General features: G+C 38.0%; 1 protein-coding gene across 1 annotated transcript in view; it reads right to left on the reverse strand.

Moving 5' to 3' along the window:
- CTNNA3 (catenin alpha 3) overlaps positions 1-13577 on the reverse strand; it is a 1753506-nt gene extending 1739929 nt beyond the window's left edge. Inside the window, exon 1 of the mRNA XM_043596448.1 lies at positions 13398-13577. The gene's annotated coding sequence lies outside the window, so the exon portion shown is untranslated. The remainder of the gene's footprint in view (positions 1-13397) is intronic.
- Between the last annotated feature and the right edge of the window lie 440 nt (positions 13578-14017).

Genomic DNA, 14017 nt, shown 5'->3' on the forward strand with positions numbered 1-14017 from the left:
AAGTCTAGGGCACACTCTGACTCGGACATACATTAGGTATGATGAGTTTGAGGTGTGAGCGCCATGTGCAAATGGGTTACGTCCCACAGACAGCTGAAAACGCAGGATCCTGAAGTTCAGGAGAAAAATCAGCCCTATAAATAGAGATATGGTCACTATGCATCCATGTTACACCCTAACCCATGAGACTAAATGAGATCTTCCAAGGTTCACAGCAGAGAAAGATAAGGCAGCCAAGGATAGAACTTTGCAAAACAAGTACCCACTAGGAATGGGAAGAGAAGGAAAGAAATTAAAAGAACAGGCAGAAACACAAGGAAACTGGGTTCAAATTCAAGCTCGACTTCACTCTTCCCCCTTTTATTCTGTTTTTCACCCCATTTTGTGAAATGAGACCTACAAAGTTACTATTAAGAAGTGCTTATAAAATTACCCATAGAATGTAATGGAGTACTGGTGTGCCTGGATGGCTCCATTGGTTTTAAGCATCTGACTCTTGATTTTGGCTCAGGTCATGATCTCACAGTTCATGGGTTCGAGCCCCGTGTTGGGTTCTGTGCTGTTGGAGCCTGCTTGGGATTCTCTGTCTCTCTGCCCTTCCCCAACTCGTGCTCTCTCTCCCTCTCAAAGATAAATAAGTAAACATTGTTTTAAAAAGAATCTAATGGAGTGCTCATTACAGTGCTAATAATTCACCAATTAATTATTCTTATTATGTGGAAAGATACTTTTCTGTTCATGGGATTCTACTTTTCCAAACCAAAACACCATTGAATTTTAGAAGGCTGCTGTGAAAGATTGCAAAAAAAAAAAAAATGCCTATCTGATTTAAAAATGGATAAAGAATCATTAGGTCCACACATTTTTATTTAGCAAATTGAATCCATTTCACCAAGGGACGTCATCTACCCCATCCATGATAGTAACTTATAATTAACAAGGAAACATAGTTCTAAAATGGAAGAACTTAAGACCTGCTTCCAAAGTTGTAACATATGCTTAATAGAGAAAATCAAAGATACACTAACACATATTAACAAATGGTCTATGTTAATTTAGAGGATTAGATATGGAATGGTTAAAGGACAGAATACTGAACCAAAAGCAATAGAATGGCAATAAGTAAAAAACAGAAACCTCTGGTGTCTTGTTCCCACATAAGATTTATGGAATTGTGCCAACATGCTTCATTCCAGAGGAGAGAGTCAGTCACTTGCTGAGGCTATATTAGAGAGAGGGAAAGGAAATCCTTTCTCCCACCATTTCCAAAGATAGTAACAGAAAACTAGAGAATGATGGATTTCACTACCAAGTAGCCATGTTTATTTTACTCATGTCCCCCACTGGCTCTCTACAAGTCAAGTCTACTAATTTTTCATTATAATGCAAAAGAAATATATGTACAAAGACAAGGAAAATCAATTTTGCAAAATTCATAATACCCCTAAATTGTCCAAAGAGTACCTGCTAGCCTCACTAAGCTTAACTACAACATCACTCCTATCAGGCCTCCAATTGTACTGAAAAGAATAAAGCTCATCACAGGGTAAGGTAAAGTAATTAAACTCAGTCGTCAGCATAGTGATTCACACTATTTGACTCTAAATGATAATCATACCAACAGTCCAAGTAATTCATACACACATACCCCAAATCACCCCAGCCTTTCTTCTCCTGGATGTTGAGAGCACAGAATTAGACTAACACAATTAATCATGTTCCTCAGGTAAAATTCAACTGATAGAACTAGTCTGTGAAAAGTCTGTTGTATTTTATTTTTTGTTATCATAGTCCACATCACTTGCCTCAGCTCTGTTCCACTCCTACCTTCCTATAGGTATCCACTGTGTTGTAGTTAGTGGATGCCTTTCTAATCAACTTCCCATAACTCTTGACATATATCTTTACAATGGTATATAGCTTTATGTGTGTATGGACTTTCAAATTTACACAAACAGTATTGTACTTCTTCTCTCTTCTCTCTCTCTCCCTCTCTGTCTCCCCCAACCCCATTATGTTTTCATGATCTAACATGTTGAACCATATACATGCAGTAAACACCATAGATTAGCCCAAGCAACACACAATCCAGCTCTCCCTTGCCTTGCACAGCTATGGAAGCAGGACATTAGGTTTCCCAGACTTCTTTGCAACTCAGAATGGCATGTGACAGAATTCTAGCCAATGAGTGTCAGCTGGTGTCCACTGAGATGCCTTCTGGCAAAGCTTTTGCTTTCCCTATAAAAAAGGAATCAGATAATGTTGCTATGACCCTTGGCCCCTCCTTCTACTATCTCTGGTATGATGCCTGGACATAAATCAGTGCTAAAAAGCTAAGGAAGGAAGATGACAGAGCAAAACTATGCAAAGAGCTCAGGTCCTTGATATCATCAGTTCTGAACTTCTTACCCACAGATTTCTTGTTATTTGAGAAAAATTAGTTCCCAACTAATATAATTGATTTAATTTAGTTTCCATTTGTAGCATTCTATCAGATGCCTTAATAATGTATTTTATCTGTCCGTATCCCTATTTAAGAATATTTAGGTAGTATCCAACTCTTTGCTATGGGAAACAGCTCTATAATAAGCATTCTCATACATACTTCTTTGTATACCTATGTAAGAGTCCCTCTAATGCATATACTCTGCTATGGCCTGAATTGCACCCTCCCCAAAATTCATATGTCTGTAATTCTAACCCCTATACTTTAGAATATAACGGTATCTGGAAACAGGGTCTTTAAAGGTAGGATTATGCTAAAATGAAGCCATTAGGGTGGGCCCTATCAATATGATTGGTGCCCTTATAAGAAGAGGTTAGGACACCGACACGCACAAGGGAATAACCATGTTGAGGATACAGCAAGAATATAGCCATCTATTAGCCAAGGAGAGAGGCCTCAGAAGAAACCAAACCTGTCAACACCTTGATCATGGACTTCTAACCCTCAGACTAAGAAAATAAATTTCTATTGTTTAAACCAGTCTGTGATACTTTGTTATGGCAACCCTACCAAACTAATACAATTCAGAAGTAGAATTTCTGCGTCGAATGCATTTGGGCACTCAATTTCAACAAATATTACTAACCTGGTCTCCAAAATAACACCACCAACAGAACATGTAGGCTCACATGTCCCCATCTCCTCACCAGCACAAGATACTGCATGACATTTCAGCTTCTGCCAACACGGAAAGTACAAAGTGGATCTCACTGTTGTTTTAATTTAATTGTATTTTTGATTACCAATGTCATTGGTGATATGCTTGGGGTTAACTAGCCAGCCATTCAAGTATCTCTTCTATGAATTGCTCACTTGTACTTTTTACCCCTTTTTCTCCTAGGCTGTCTGTTTTTTCTCACAGATTTCTAAAATTCTCTCTATATTCTATATATAACCCTTTGTCAGTAATAGTCCTTGAAAATATCCTCTCCCTTCTTGATAGGTCTCTCTTTGTATCCATAAACATTCCACCATCTATGTATGAAAGTTCCATTTTCTTCACATCTTTACAGATACTAGGTTATTACCAGGTTATTAATTTTTATAAATCCAATAAGTATGATAAGGTATCTCATCATTATTTTAATCTGATTTACCCAATAGCTAGTGAAATAAGCTAAATATCTTTTCACTTATTTATTAGTCATTCCAATTTTCTCTTCTGTGAATTACTTTTTGACTTATAATTAACTCATTTCTCTGTTGTTCTTTTTCTTATTAATTTTTTTCAATATTTATTTATTTCAGTAATCTCTATACCCAACCTGAGGCTCCAGCTCACAACCCTGAGATCAACAATCATACATTCCTGGGGCACCTGGGTGGTTCAGTCAGTTAAGCATCTGACTTCAGCTCAGGTCATGATAGCGCGGTCTGTGAGTTCGAGCCCCATATCAGGCTCTGTGCTGACAGCTCAGAGCCTGGAGCCTGTTTCAGATTCTGTCTCCCTCTCTCTCTGTCCCTCCCCCACTGATGCTCTCTCTCTCTCTCTCTCTCTCTCTCTCTCTCTCTTTCTCTCAAAAATAAACATTTTTTAAAAAAAGTATAACATCAAGCTAACCATGAGGAAACACAGGACAAATGCAAAAAGAATGCTGTTTTTAAGGCTTATTTTTCTTTATTTGAGAGAGAAAGTGCAAGCACATGCAAGTACAAGAGAGGGGAAGAGGGAGAGAGAGAGAGAGAGAGAGAATCCTAAGCAGGCTCCATGCTCAGGGTGGAGCCTGAGGCGGGGCTTGATCCCACAACCCCGGGATCAAGACCTGAGCCGAGGGGCTCCTGGGTGGCTCAGTCGGTTAAGCAACTGACTTCGGCTTGGGTCATGATCTCATGGTTCGTGGGTTCGAGCCCCGCGTCGGGCTCTGTGCTGACAGCTCAGAGCCTGGAGCCTGCTTCAGATTCTGTGTCTCCCTTTCTCTCTGCACCTCCCCTGCTCACATTCTATCTCTCTCTTTCTTCAAAAAATAAATAAATATTAAAAAAAAAAAAAAAAGAATCACACATTCCTCCACATGAGCTAGCCAGGCACCCCTCCTTATTAATTTTTAAATAATTCTTTGTAAAATGTTATACTAAATCATTTTTTGTTTAATGATCTATGAGTTACTATTTCCATAATAATGCTACATAATAAAACACCCTAAAACTCAGTGGCATAAAACAACATTTATTCTCTCTTGTGCATTTTCAGGTTGGCTGGTGGTTAGGTTGGCTAATCCAAGATGGGCCTGGCTGGGCTTACTCCAAGCTGCAGTTTTGGAATCCAAACCTGTTCTACATGTGTCTCATCTTCCTTGGACAAGTAGGATATCAGGAGCATGTTCTTCCCATGACAACAACAAAAATACAAGAAGCGCAAGTGGAAAAATACAAATTAAAATTACTTCTCAAATGCCAAACTGACAGAGAGCCCAGTACCTCTCTTATCCCTTAAATAGTTCAAGAATTCCATGGGCCTCTTGACCCCCCATACCTCAAAGAGAGAAAACAAGAGAATATGTTTAGAATACAAGTGGGTCCTGTTGAAGGCTGCTAGTGTTCTACTCCCAGCACACAGTTAACTGACGAAAACTGATCCCCTGAGGTCCATTGTGACCTTTCCACCTGCTGCACTCTTGCGTTTGCTACTACCGTTACTGACATTGGCCAGGGTGATTCTTCAAGACAGAACCACCTTGCTCCCTCAGAGGTATGGCATGGCATCCGTGCTTACAGCCTCAGTTTACCAAGCACAGTGGCCAGGTCAGGAGGGCCTTCTGCCTCCTTCTGCCTTCAATCACTCACAAGCCCAAACAGCCTCTCCCACCAGATAATATAGGCCACAAAAAGGATTCTAATTTAAGGTCTTTGATATTCTTTCTTACTAGGTCCTTTCTTATTCAGGAACAGTTCAATGCATTAAAAAGTTTCTAATAATAAATACATTGTAAAAGAAAGGAGTCCAGGTCTTCATTCTTTTCTTCTCTGAAGGCTCCCAGACTCTACAGATTGTCTCCAGTCCTCCCAGTTTTGACCAGCACTGCAGGTGAAGAAAGACTGGAAAAGATAACCTTTATCAAATCAGAAAAATACATACACTACATACATACATCAGTACTGAGACACAAGAGGATAAATATCTCCTAATGATTTGCAAACACTGGGGGAACCTTACAGTTTCCAGATAAAATACAGAATTCCCAGGTAACTTTGAATTTCAGATAAACAGTGAATAATTTTCCAGCGTAAGTATGTCCTATATCCTATGAAATATCTGGGACATACACTTAAAAAAAAAAAAAAGACACTGGCTGTTTACCTGAAATTCAAACCTGTGTGTCTTATATTTTCATTTGCTAAATCTGACCACCCTACTTTTTGTATTTCATGAATGGGACAAATTGGGAGGAGGGGGAACTAGAACTCCCTTGTACCTAAATTTAAAGCAGTCTCAGAGCCAGACCCTCACATCTGTGTATCCTGACATCCTGTCAGAGAACGGAGGGCAACAGAGACAACCCAATAACCAGCTCTCATCCCATTACTACACAGCAGCTGCTTTTTAGACAGCCAGATGTGCTTCCTGGTCACCTCCCAGCAACAGATTTCTAACTACACTCTGCCAGAAGATTTTAGTTCCCAGAAATACAATACGGGATACAAGAAGACAAAGGAAGAACAACATACTGTGTCCTGAGATATGAGAACCCCAAAAGGAGGGGTTCTCCAAGATCATGATGTTGTGGTTCATGGGATTAAGCCCCACGTCAGGCTCTGCACTGACGGCATGGAACCCGCTTGGAATTCTCTCCTCTCCCTCTCCCCCTTCCTCCCTCTCCCTCCCTCTCTCTCTCTCTCCTTCTCACTCTCTCTCTCTCTCTCAAATAAATAAACTTTAAAATAATAATAATAATGATAATAAATTATTTTAAATTATCTAGAGTTGACTTCACCTCCAAGTAGAGGACCAAATAATAGGAATAAGAGAATAGCTGCCCCAATGGATGTGTACCTCCTGTAGCCCAGAAATGTACTGAGATACCTGAGATTTAAGAGAGAGGAGATTTAAAATTTAAGAGAGGAATTCTGTAGTTCAAAGTTGATAGTGATGAAGCTCAAAGGGGATATACATATCTCACTTATGACAAACACCAAATAAGTCCCATCTTTCAAAAAGAAGCCAATAGGAAAATATCCAAAATAAAAAGACTATATAAGATAAGAGTAAGATAATGTCTTAAAGATAAACAGAAACTACCCTCAAGATAAAAGAAAATTTGGAATACTATCTACTCTGTGCTCTCAGTGAAACACCCAAACACATAAATTTCAGGACAGAAGTGATGGAAAAACCAAATAAAATGAAAAGAAAATCAACTGAAGTGAGAGGACAAAATAAAAAGAGACCTAGCAATGATTTAAAAACTTTTTAAATAAGCAAAACCGAAAAGACAATAAATTAATTACAATCTCAATTGGAGAGGGGCTCCTGGGTGACTTAGTCAAGGATCCGACTTCGACTCAGGTCATGATTTCATGTTTCATTAGTTCGAGCCCCACATCGGGCTCTGTAATGACAGCTCAGAGCCTGGAGCCTGCTTCAGATTCTGTGTCTCCCTCTCTCTCTGCCCCTCCCCTGCTCGCTCTCTCTCTCTCTCTCTCAAAAATAAACATTAAAGAAAAAAATTTTAATCTCAACTGGAGAAATCACTCCTCTCCTTTATTTGCTGCCTCTCTATCAGCAACTTCACCATTCAAAGGGCAAAAGAAGCAAGGCATAGAACTGCTTAGCCTGGACTTAATTTTTATCAAGAAAGAGAAATATGTTAGTGATGTCAAAGTGACAGGAACCATGGGGAAAGCTGAACATATCACCTCAGAGTCCATTACAGCCAAGGAAGAAAACACAAAGCAAAGTAAGACAAGTATCTTCAATTGTTTAGCAGGTCAGAGAAAATATACATATTTCCCAGAGCCAGAAATTCTAAAATGAAAGGTCAAAAAATAAAACCCACTATTAGAAATCACATGAAGAAAAAATGAGACAGAATGTATGCAAATATAATTTAATGTGGTATACAAGAAGCTTTCTAAAAACCTGAGGGTTTTAAAGGACATACAAGAGAAGAAGGAAGAAGGTAAAGGTAAGAATGAATACATCAGTATACTACTGGCTTATTAAAAGTGTGGACTAAACCTAAGATGAACAGAGACTTGTGAAAAACGCTCAAAACAACACCAATATTTTTAGGTTGCATTTGAGGGAAGAAGGACAAGAAAGATACAACCACCCTCCTCCACTCCCAAGCAGAGTTCGTGATATTGACAACAGACAGAAAGGAAAATGACAATATTTTGTGTTTGCTTTCATCTTGTCTACCAAGGAGAGTGGTCTTTATGACAGTAAGATTGTGCCAACAATCTTACTATGCATCTGCCTTCACTAAATGTAACTGTCCTAAGTGACGGAGGAAGGCAGGTCAATATGTATAACAAGATGCAGCTCAGTATGTACATTATGCCTTTTAATTCTTGACCTAAATTAGGATTCTGTAAATTAGCAAGAGCATAATGTATGGATATTGCATGGGCAACCAACAGTGCCTATCACAAGATATTTGATTCTGAAAGCTAGAGTTATGAAAACAGAATTGCTGAATCTAACCAAAAGCAAGTTAATCTTGCAAACTCCCACGGAAACATGACCTATGAGCTCTAGCCTTGGGCTAAGATAGATGCTGATACCGCTTCTAGAGAATCACAGAGAAATCAGTTTTACTTCTTATTCTCCCTTCATTCCTAACTACAAAGAAACAAACACACATTAGAGACCAGGGCCTATATTTGATTTACTAGTATCTATTCCCAGCACTAAGAATAATGTCTGCTACACATGTCATCTAGAATGAGTGAATTAATTAATTCCAAAGCCAATACCAGAGCAGACCCAATGTAGTCCTTTCAGCAATCTTGCTTCTCAGTCATTCCTAGGGTTCTCAGTGAACTAACTCAGGGCCTCTTTGCATTAATACCACCTCCAGAAATCTTATCAACTGAGACCTAATAATTCACTTATTATTTAATTAATTGTATACCTCCATCCCAATTCCCTACCCCATATGCAGATAAATGCTATATACAGTGTAATTTAAGCAATGCTACCCTAAGTACAAGTCTGCAATGATATAAGGAGCTTGCGAGAATGTAAATCAATGACCATTTCTTCTAAAAATTCTTGCTACAAAGTCTTAGGGCATAGATGACCTACATTCTGGTACTAACTTTTCTCCTTTCATGGACCAATAACAGATTGAGAACTACTGATCAATACAGCCAATATAAAGTAGGGCCTACAGTGCTCAAGTTCCACTCTCTGAGGGCTTTTCTTTGCACTAAACATTGCCTTCTCCATCAAATCTATTTCCCCACTGATGGAAGAACCTGAAGCAGAACAAGCATACTGGTTAGGATAATGAAGACAGGAAAAAGAGGTGGGTGTGCCAAATAAATTTGACCTAATTTACAATTTGGTACATAGGAACTTAAAATCATTTCTCAAACCCTGGAAGATTGTGAGTAAATTGGTAGCAGATTAAATTGGCTGTGTCCCAGGCACCAATAATACAGTTAAAAACAGTAATCAAGCATGTGAAGATCACATGCAACAGCTAATAGTCCTGTTCACTTTCAAAAATTCTGTAGTCTCAATTATCTGTCACTTTCCATTAGATTTGCAACTTGGCTAAACTCAGGAGCTTCACCCCACAGTACCATGTCACTTAAAATCCAGTATCCTAACAAAAATCAGAAAATAACACTCTCTGAATCTCTAGACTAACATTCCCATGAGCCAGTCATCCTTAAATAAACACTATTTTTTTAAGTCTTTATTACAAAGCACATAGTTTCTCTTCAGGCTTCTCAAACCTTAATCCCTTCTGTTCCAAAGAAAAAATAAAAACACACAAACAGAAATGCATAGGGATGAGAAAAGGGAACCCCATCCTTCCATAGCTCTGGTCTTCCTCTAAATATCACTGAAAAATAAAAGTGCACAATTTAAAAAGTTTTAATACAGGCACAATATATTCTTTAAGAATTCACAACCCTATACCTCAACTCACCTCCCACCAAATAATACTGGTATCTCTATACTCTCTCTACTTTGATTTCTCTGGAGAGCCACCACCTCCTAAAGTCAAATAGTTTTACTGACCACCAATTCCTTGGCTTTTTCCCTTCAATATAGTCTATTTCTACAACCATAGCTCCTAATTTCAACAATAACAAAATTAAAACTTCACTATCGAAAGCAGGAAAAGACCTCTCTGACCTCAGCCGTAGCAATCTCTTACTCGACACATCCCCAAAGGCAAGGGAATTAAAAGCAAAAGTGAATTACTGGGACCTTATGAAGATAAAAAGCTTCTGCACAGCAAAGGAAACAACCAACAAAACTAAAAGGCAACCAACGGAATGGGAAAAGATATTCGCAAATGACATATCGGACAAAGGGCTAGTATCCAAAATCTATAAAGAACTCACCAAACTCCACACCCGAAAAACAAATAACCCAGTGAAGAAATGGGCAGAAAACATGAATAGACACTTCTCTAAAGAAGACATCCGGATGGCCAACAGGCACATGAAAAGATGTTCAGCGTCGCTCCTTATCAGGGAAATACAAATCAAAACCACACTCAGGTATCACCTCACGCCAGTCAGAGTGGCCAAAATGAACAAATCAGGAGACTATAGATGCTGGAGAGGATGTGGAGAAACGGGAACCCTCTTGCACTGTTGGTGGGAATGCAAACTGGTGCAGCCGCTCTGGAAAGCAGTGTGGAGGTTCCTCAGAAAATTAAAAATAGACCTACCCTATGACCCAGCAATAGCACTGCTAGGAATTTATCCAAGGGATACAGGAGCACTGATGCATAGGGCCACTTGTACCCCAATGTTCATAGCAGCACTCTCAACAATAGCCAAATGATGGAAAGAGCCTAAATGTCCATCAACTGATGAATGGATAAAGAAATTGTGGTTTATATACACAATGGAATATTACGTGGCAATGAGAAAAAATGAAATATGGCCTTTTGTAGCAACGTGGATGGAACTGGAGAGTGTGATGCTAAGTGAAATAAGCCATACTGAGAAAGACAGATACCATATGGTTTCACTCTTATGTGGATCCTGAGAAACTGAACAGGAACCCATGGGGGAGGGGATGGGAAAAAAAAAAAAAAAAGAGGTTAGAATGGGAGAGAGCCAAAGCATAAGAGACTGTTAAAAACTGAGAACAAACTGAGGGTTGATGGGGGGTGGGAGGGAGGAGAGGGTGGGTGATGGGTATTGAGGAGGGCACCTTTTGGGATGAGCACTGGGTGTTGTATGGAAACCAATTTGTCAATAAATTTCATAAAAAAAAAAAAAAACTTCACTATCTTCTCTGACTCCCACTCTAGCTATGCCCCTTTCCAATCCCATGTTTTCCTAAACAGAAAAACCTGATACTGAATTTCTGCTCTTGTATGTTCCCTCTACCTTTTTCTTTCACTCTGCTGCCTACACATTTCTCCAAATACTTCTAATTTCTCCAAGCGTTTATTATAACTACAGTATTTATCCTTCTTAATTCTGCTATTTCTTTGTCACAGTTGGCTCTTAAAATTCATATAAATCAGAACAATGTATAGATGGTCCTCTAAAAAAAGTCATTTATAACTTCTATTGTTCAAAAGTCCAAAATAATATAGTCAATAATACTATCTCTTAGTTTCAGGCAGAGCTGAAGCATTTTCCTGACATGTAGCTTTGTTGATATCTGTAAAGTTGATAAGTTGAAAATTTGTAAATAGAGATTCTGTCCTTCCAAACACTTAGTATATTGCTATTTACATACCTGATAACAATGTTTTACATATCAGAGACATTCAATAAAGATGTCATTTGGTAGACAAGGAACTTTACAAAGTCTTAAAAGAAAAACAGTAAAAAACCATCTTCTTAAAAATCACAGCCTTTGTCTTCAATTCAAATTCCCTATAATCCAAGTCCACATTTAAGAATATAGTTTGAAGAATCAGACCTACAGAGAACAAACTGATGGTTGCCAGGAGGTGAAGGGGAAGATGGGCAACATGGGTGAAGAGGAGTGGGAAATACAGACTTCCAGTTATGAAATGAATAAGTCACGGGAATAAAAGGCACAGCAAAGGTAATATAATCAATGATATAATAGCACTATATGGTGACAGAAACTACACTGTGGCGAGCATAACGTAGTGTACAGAGATGTTGAATCACTATGTTGTACAACTGAAACTAATGTAACATTGTGTGTCAATTTTACTCAAATAAAAATTTTTTAAAAATACAGTTTAAAGAAATTATCTTTAAAATAAATAAAGATACACACGCGCGCGCACAAAGATATTTACCATAGCACTTAGGTATTCAACAATAATTAAGAAAATCATATTCAGTAACTTGGGAAATTGTTACACAGTAATTTAAGATAATATCTATGTAGAATAGATAATGTTACATGGAAAACGTTTTGGTATAATGTTAAATGTAAAAGCAAGGTCTCAAATTTTGTCAACAGTATTGCTGTAATTCATTTCAAAGCCATGCAGAGAAAAAAGACTAAAAGGAAATGCATCAATGAGATGACAGGTAATTGTTTTTCTGTGCTTTCAAAATTCTACAATGAGCTCATATTACTTTTATGATGAAAAGAAAATAAATTTTACTATAAAATCCCAATATTTTACTCAAGTAAGAAGGAAGACACAGACTATGTATAGGAGGGTAACAAATGGAAATAGTTGTGCCTATACTGTCTGTATTCTGGGTTTTTCCATTTAACAAATTTGTCCTTTGCTAATACTGAGGTCATTTTTTATAGTGAATAATGAAATTTTAATAGTGCATCCAAATAAACCATTCAAATTTAGCTGTTGATAATCCACATCTCCAAATCACAACTATTTTCAATATGCTGACCTTTCCATGTGTCTAAATAAGTTAACCACAAACCCAGATGCAAAGCTAATGTGAAATCTTATTTTTCATACTTGCGTGTTGTAAGCAAATCGTTGGATTTCATGTATCTTCAAAGACACTGTAACAGGCTTTCTTAGTGGTGTATATCGGTGACTCAAAACTTGTACAACTGATAAACTTCTGATGCCTAAACTAAATTTCTTCTGGTTTCTATTTGAACTCATTCCTTCCAGTTCTGTCCTCAGTGCAACGGAGAGCAACTGTTCAGTCACTCAGACCCCCTTTACATTCTCTTTACAGTATGGATTATTACATTCCACATAGTGTGATTTTTATTCGATTATAAATGGTGGTAAAACAGTTCTGAGAGAACTCAACCTCTTAATATTACTTCCAATTATAAAACAAATACATGAGAGAAATATTAAATTTAGGAATTAATGCTTTTGCCACTATCTCATTTGAAAAATCTTCCATTTACTGTGAACAAGCTTTTGGTTGAAAGTAAAATCCCTTCAAACATTTTCTATCTTTGCTTTCTTTTGCCCCAGCCCCATGCCAAAGCACAAGCATCCAGGCCGTATCTTATCTTTTCCTGCACAGTATTGCAATCGGCTTTTTATAGCCAGAAACTCTCTGAATGCAAAGCACGACCTTGGCTACTAGCTTCCCCTGGCACTGGTTTGAAAGTTATTTATAACTTTAAAATTAGCATGAAAGCCTACATTTCTCATCATAACTACTCAAAACATTCCCATTTTATATAACAGTGTGATGTACTTTAATTCAGAAGGAAACCCCACATTTTAAAACTACGATATATAACTAAGGCAGAGCAATTCAACGCAGCAACAAGAATGCACTGAAGTCCAGCTCTTCTCTTTACAAACTTGACTCTTACCTTTCTGTTGCTTTCTATAAAGTAAATTTTTTTAAAGTTCAGCTCTTGTAGGGAATTTTCCAAAAAGAGTTTTGGGAGGGGGAAAAAAAAAGAAGAAGAGGGAGAAGCCTTCTTAGCCAGAGTTACAGAGTACCAAATTAAGAGGCAGTGACAGTGGGGCAGTCACTTTAGCTGAGCGTCATTCACCCAGGATAAGAAAGAAAGGGGAGGTTACAAACCAGGGTGGGTGGTATCTAATCCTGAACTGCTAGTCACTGACCTCACTGACAACTTGTTACTGAAAATACTCCGTTGAAAAAGGCCAGACACATACTTTGCCTAGAGATCTATAAACATAGCTGTCAGGAAACTCTGAATAAGTTAGGTTTGCATTTCTCTCCAAAATAAGGACCTCTTTACATCTAATTAAAGCTGAAGACTGGAATTATGGAGAGTGAAAAAAATGATAAAGCAGGGATAATAAGAGTCTAGGGAATCCATACATCAAAAGATCAATTATGTGAAATTTAGCATCTTCAATGCCACAGGACAATGTGTCATATCTGAGATAGTGCTTTTGCTCTGAAATCTTACCTGTCTCATACACTTGCACCAGGTATCACATTCCATTCTCCCAGAAT

The sequence above is a fragment of the Prionailurus bengalensis genome, chromosome D2, assembly GCF_016509475.1.
Source record: "Prionailurus bengalensis isolate Pbe53 chromosome D2, Fcat_Pben_1.1_paternal_pri, whole genome shotgun sequence".
In the NCBI taxonomy this organism is placed as follows: domain Eukaryota; kingdom Metazoa; phylum Chordata; class Mammalia; order Carnivora; family Felidae; genus Prionailurus; species Prionailurus bengalensis.